Raw genomic sequence first — 6,337 nt, 5'->3', positions numbered from 1 at the left:
TTGTTACGTGGTTTCGGTGGTTCCATCTCAAAATTCGGTGTACTTTGCCAATTTCTTTCATAATCTCCAAAGTGCCTGTGTTATTATTTTGTGGCCGTTCCGTATTTTTATGTCCCTCTTCCTGTATTGATGTGCGAGAGTCCTCTGAAATACGTAATTGTTGTATTACCTGTGTCAGCTGATCTTGTACTTCCCTGATTTCTCTTTGGTGTTGCGTACTAATTTGATTCAGACTTTGTTTGTATTTCCTAATTTGTTCGCACTCTTCTGTGTTATTAAAGACTACCGGTTTTGTGTCATTCAGATTATCATCTACCTTCGTAGATAAATTATTTAGCTCATCCGACAGTTCAACTACTTTCTCTGATAATGAACTAATGTCCTCCATGTGTCTTTCTGAACCAATTTTCAGAGTATCTACTGTGTCCTTTATGTTCGCTTGAGTTTTTGCAAGTTGCGTAACCGAATTGGTAGATGCAACTCAGTCAATTTTAGCTTGCAAGGTCTCATGATTTTCATGAACAATAGTTTGCAGTTCTTTCATGGCTGCTTCGTGATTCTGTAATGCATCTTCATGCCGCGAAAAAATAGGTTGGAAATGCTCACAAATTTGTGTTTTTACGTCATTACGGACTTTTTGTCATTTCGATTCGATTTTATGTAATTCAGTAGTTAAATCTTCACGTGTTTGTTCAAGCGTATGTTCCACTGAGTCTAACTTTTGAAGATTTTGTTCCATTGCGTCTAACTTTTGAAGATTTTGTTCCATTGTGTCTAACTTTTGAAGATTTTGTTCCATTGTGTCTAACTTTTGAAGCTTTTGCTGTGTTTGTCTCTGATTTTGTTCCATTGTGTCTAACTTTTGAAGCTTTTGCTGTGTTTGTCTCTGAGTTTGTTCCATTGTGTCTAACTTTTGAAGATTTTGCCCCATTTGTTTCTGATTTTGTTCCATTTGTTGCATTAATTGCAATAGTAATGTATTAGTGTCTGGAATCGGTTTTTCTATGCTTTTTGGCAGTGCATTTTCACCAGCAACATTTACATTTTGACAGGCAGAAAATGTGTCTTGACTCATTTGAGAAAACGGTGAGGACCCATAACCTAAGTCTACAGTATTTGCAATATCGTGTTCTGACATTTCGAATTCCTGAGGCGAGCTGTTGCCGACTGATCGATCGATAATTGTTCCCTGTTCACTACTTGTTTCATTGTCTACACCATTATTTGCCGCCCGCTCCATTTCCCTATGCACAATTACCAAATTACTGCTTCGAATGTCTGTTAATTCACTACACCGTGGTGCTGATAAGCGACGCTCGTCGTCACTATTATTTCTCAGTTTACTTTGGAGCCTAGTGTTACGTTTTTCACAAGCCATTATTGTCACAATATTTCACACGATAACACATAAAAGCACAATTTGAAGAGCAAAAATAAGAGAACACATTAACATAGCACTGAAAATAATATCTAGTTAATTACAAGCGAAGCTGCGAAAACTTGGTGCAAATCTACATGCATGCCACAACTGTTTTACTGTACAACAATGAAAGACTGCAACTACAAAGGAAATTCTCTCTATGATTACGCGCTAGCAATAAACAAAGGCTACACTAACTATACAAACTACAAGAAAAAATCAGAAGATTCCAGTGAGGTATCCTTGGCTAAGGGTCGACATTTGAAACGTCCCCTTAGAACAACTGTACACGACTGTGCTTAAGCTGACACACAATATTTTTAGCGCAACGCAATCTGACTTTCAGTAATCCCTACGATAGAATGGCCCTGACTAACATTAACCTATACGTTTCACAAATCACTTACCTCACAAAAATCTTCGTTACTCAAGCTACTGCAATACAGCGAGCGCCACTACTGCCAGCTAAATAAAAGATTCAAACTACTGAAGGCATAGTTAGCAAATGAAAGATTTTAATACAGAACAAACAATGTATTTACCTTAATAGTCATAATATATATATCAGTTCATGACACCAGTTCTTACAAATTTCAAAACTCCGCCATCTCTCTCCCCACGTCCACCACTGCTGGCGGCTCACCTCCAACTGCGCAACGCTACGGGCTGTTAGCATCCAGCTGCCGCTGCCCAACACTACAATGGCAGACAATGATGCAAACCAGCCACAGACTGCACATGGCACAGCCAGTGATTTTTATACAGAGCGCTACGTGGAGGCGGCGTTACCAATAAAAAACCTAAACAGCCTACTTAGAATGGTAGTGAAACATTGTCTGTGGGAAAATTGGAACAGAAGAGAATCCAAGCATTTGAGATGCGGTGCTACAGACAAATGTTTAAAATTAGGTGTACTGATAAAGTGAGGAATGAGGAGGTTCTGCGGAGAATCGGAGAGGAAAGAAATATGTGGAAAATACTGACAAGGAGAAGGGACAGACGATAGGACATCTATTAATTTCAGGGAGTGACTTCTGTAGTACTAGAGGGAGTTGTAGAGGGCAAAAGTTTTAGGAGAAGACAGAGATTGGAGTACATCCGGCAAACAACTGAGTCAGAAGACTGATGACTTAAGAAAAAGAAAATTCTGATGCGCTTCATGTCGGACGATCTGGATGACCAAATCATTCGCTCGAATTGTCCAGAATGTTCTCCAAATCAAACGTGGAAAACTGTAGCCTGGTGACATGATATCGTTTTTTTGAACATGTAGCCCCTGTATGGCTAAAAATGGTGTCCAAGTAGACGAAGATAACCATTTCCAGTGAACAGTCAGTTCAGTTGGACCAAAGGACCAAGTCCATTCCATGTAAACACAGCTCACACCATTATCAAGCTTCCACCAGTTTCCACAGTACGTTGTTGACAGCTTGGTTCCATGGCTCCGTGGAGTCTGCGCATCTCTCGAATCTTCTCGGTAGTTCTTAACTGAAATCTGGACTAAACTGATCAGGCAACGGTTTTCCGGTAGTCTAATCTCCAAACGATATGGTCACGACCATATGTCGTGTCGATAGCGAAGTCACTCGCGTCAGTCGCTTGCTGCCGTAGCCCACTAACGCCAAATTTCGCCTCACAGTCCTAACGGATACATTCGTCATACGTTCCATATGTTTTTACGCTTCTATTGCACACATAGCAATGACAACTCTACGCAAACGTAGCTGCTCTCGGTCGTTAAGGTAAGGCTGTCGGCCATTGCGAAGCCCGTGATGAGGAGTGATGCCTGAACTTTGTTAATCTCAGCACACTCCTGACCCTGTGGATCTCTGAATACTGAATTCCCTAACGATTACTGAAACTAAATGTCCCATTTGTCGAGCTCCAACTGCTAGTCAGCTTTCAAAGTCTGTTAATTCCCATCGTAGGGTCATAGTCAAATTGGAAATCTTTTAACATGAATCACCTGAGTACAAATGAAAACTCTGACACTGTACGTCCCTTTTACATCTTGTATACGCGAATTACCGCCTTCTGTATGTGTGCGTATTGCTGTCACATGACTTTTGTCCTCTCCGTGTATATTTACGTAATATGAGTGAACAAACGATTTGGGCGAGGTGTGTCCACCTCACTATCTAAGCCTTCTAAGGGGCAACATGAAAGACTGGCACAATGGAGCCGTAGTTTCGGCCTCTGATATTAGCAGAGATTTTCCCAGTTTGGTGAACCGGGCAGAATTCTACTGTCACTCTTAATGAGGCGTTACTTACATGTTAAATAACATCAACGCTCAAGAAAGTGTAGTGCTAATTTTGAATCCTTACAAAACTGTGGCCCACCCAAGCACAGAATGAGAGAGCAGTTGCTTGGTACCGCACGGGTCGTAAGAAGCTGTTGGGGGTCCTAGTCCTGTTCAGGAGAAGCCTCTTCATTTTTTATAAAGCCGCTGTTGTTCTGAGACGTTACACTGTGCGGTAACTCAGTGTTACATCATTTACAAATGTGCGCGTCATGGTGACTGTGGCTGGACCGCCATTTTCAAGACAGGTCTACGCCTACGATATGTGCCGTCACGAGACCCCCACCTCCCCCCCCCCCCCCCCCCGCCCCCACCAGCGTGGAGGAGCAAGGTTTGCCTCCGTGCCCGGCTGGAAGTTCGCTTCTGTGACCTTGCAGTGGTTACATCCGTCAGGATCGCGGGAGGAGCGGAAGGGGATAAGTTGTGCTGCTGCCGCCACCGCCGCAACACTCAGGCGCGAAGACCGGCCGCTGCAGTCAGCACCAAGAAAAAGAGAAGCGACGTCGTTACGGCCGCCATCCCTGCATAACAGGTAAACGTTCTTCTCTAGCAACCAGCTCAGTTGTCTCTCTTTTTTTTCTTTACACTTTCGTAATAAGGATGGAATGCAAAATATATCGTTGTTGAATAATTCATTAGTCCTCTTAAAAATCTTTAGGTTTGTTGCCTTGAGGCAAACAGTAGTAGCATTGTTTTGTATGGAGCGAAATATCTTACCAGCCATAAACACGTAACGCAGAAGGTTTTCGAGAATAAAAATTTGTGTTTACATCTGCCGGTCCAAAAAAAGGAAGCGAACTAGTGAAATTTAATCAGTAAACTGGCTGATCATACAATGAGAAGCTACAGAAAATAATATTTGTATAGCTGCAGTATGCAGTAGAGAGGCACATACGAAACGCAACGATATGAGGTATTTCGAAATCAATGGGGCTGCAGCGGTACCGACGTCTATCTTGGTGAACGCAAATCAAGAAGAAACAGTCTTTTTCTCAAGGCGTTGACCGAAGTAAATACGCAAACAATTTAGGTGTCCTCTGTCTTCTCATTTCCATTCATTCATTCATTCATCGTGTTCCGTAGATACTATCAAGAAAATATGGAACGAGTCGTGCTGTACATGCACATAAGAAAACACGTCAAAGAAGCGTAATGTGTATATAATGTGTAATAGACTGTAATAATGCATAATGCTATCGCACATAGTCATTTAAATTCAGTAAGGAAGATGTTACTTAAAAAAAATGATGCCTCCTCCTGAGCTTTACTATAGAGCTACTACTGTATGTCTACTATTAGTAGCTAAATGTTTGCTTCATCACAATGGTATTTCACAAAGATATTTTTTTATCTGCATCTATAAATACTGACAACAGAAGGCCGAATTCCGGAAGGCTTGACACTGTACCACACAAGCGGTTTTTAGAGAAATTGCGTGTTTATGAAATATCGTCTCAGTTATGTGGCTGGATTCGTGATTTCCAGTCAGAGGTGTCACAGTTCGTAGTAACTGACGGAAAGTGGCAATTGACCCTAAATAGCGAAAAGTGTGAGCTCATCCACATGAGTGCCAAAAGGAATCCGTTAAACTTCGGTTACACGATGAATCAGTCAAATCCAAAGGCAGAAAATTCAACCAAATACCTAGAAACCACAATTACTAAAAACTTAAATTGGATGGAGACATAGGAAATGTTGTGGGGAAGGCCAACCAAAGACTGCATTTTATTGGCAGGAAACTTAGAAAATGTAACAGATCTCCTAACGAGACTGCCTACACTACACTTGTCCGTCCTCTTTTAGAATACTTCTGCGCGGTATGGGATCCTTACCAGATATGACTGACGGAGTACATCAGTACGTTTTGTATTATCGCGAAACAGGGGAGAGAGCGTCACTGGAATGATACAGGATTTGGTGTGTACATCATTAAAACAAATACGTCGTTCGTTGCGGTGCAATGTTCTCACGAAATCCCAATCACCAACTTTCTCCTCCGAATGCGAAAATATTTTGTTAACACCGACCTACATAGGAAGAAACGATCACCATGACAAAACAAGGTAAATCATAGCTCGTACGGAAAGACACAGGTGTCCGTTCGTTCCGCAAGCTATACGAGATTGTAATAATAGGGAATTGTGAATGTGGCTCGATGAACCCTGTGTCAGGCACTTATATGTTATTTGCAGAGTATCCATGTAGACGTAGAAATGGTTCAAATGGCTCTGAGCACTATGGGACTCAACATCTTAGGTCATTAGTCCCCTAGAACTTAGATCTACTTAAACCTAACGAACCTAAGGACATCACGCACATCCATGCCCGAGGCAGGATTCGAACCTGCGACCGTAGCAGCCCCGTGGTTCCGGACTGAAGCGCCAGAACCGCACGGCCACCGCGGCCGGTCATGTAGACGTAGATGTGGACGACGCAGTGGTGACAGATTTACTTCAGACTTTGTACGCCTTTAGTAGGCCAGTAAAGCAACATAGCGTGCAAGTACTCTAGCAATCCCGAGAAAATCGCAAGAGAAGTTTGACGCGTCTGTTACGAGGTTTATGTATGTGTGCGGAGGGGTTGGATGTCAGAGTTCCTCGTGGAAAAGTGATTAG

General features: G+C 42.2%; 1 protein-coding gene across 1 annotated transcript in view; it reads left to right on the top strand.

The window, feature by feature from the left end:
• Positions 1-4,081: 4,081 nt before the first annotated feature.
• LOC126355977 (UDP-glycosyltransferase UGT5-like) overlaps positions 4,082-6,337 on the top strand; it is a 66,409-nt gene continuing 64,153 nt past the window's right edge. The window contains exon 1 of the mRNA XM_050006593.1: positions 4,082-4,254. The gene's annotated coding sequence lies outside the window, so the exon portion shown is untranslated. The remainder of the gene's footprint in view (positions 4,255-6,337) is intronic.

Source organism: Schistocerca gregaria, chromosome 3 (assembly GCF_023897955.1).
Source record: "Schistocerca gregaria isolate iqSchGreg1 chromosome 3, iqSchGreg1.2, whole genome shotgun sequence".
Classification (NCBI taxonomy): Eukaryota; Metazoa; Arthropoda; class Insecta; order Orthoptera; family Acrididae; genus Schistocerca; species Schistocerca gregaria.
Note: the sequence above shows the minus strand (reverse complement) of the source record. Positions and strands in the feature narration are given on the sequence as shown.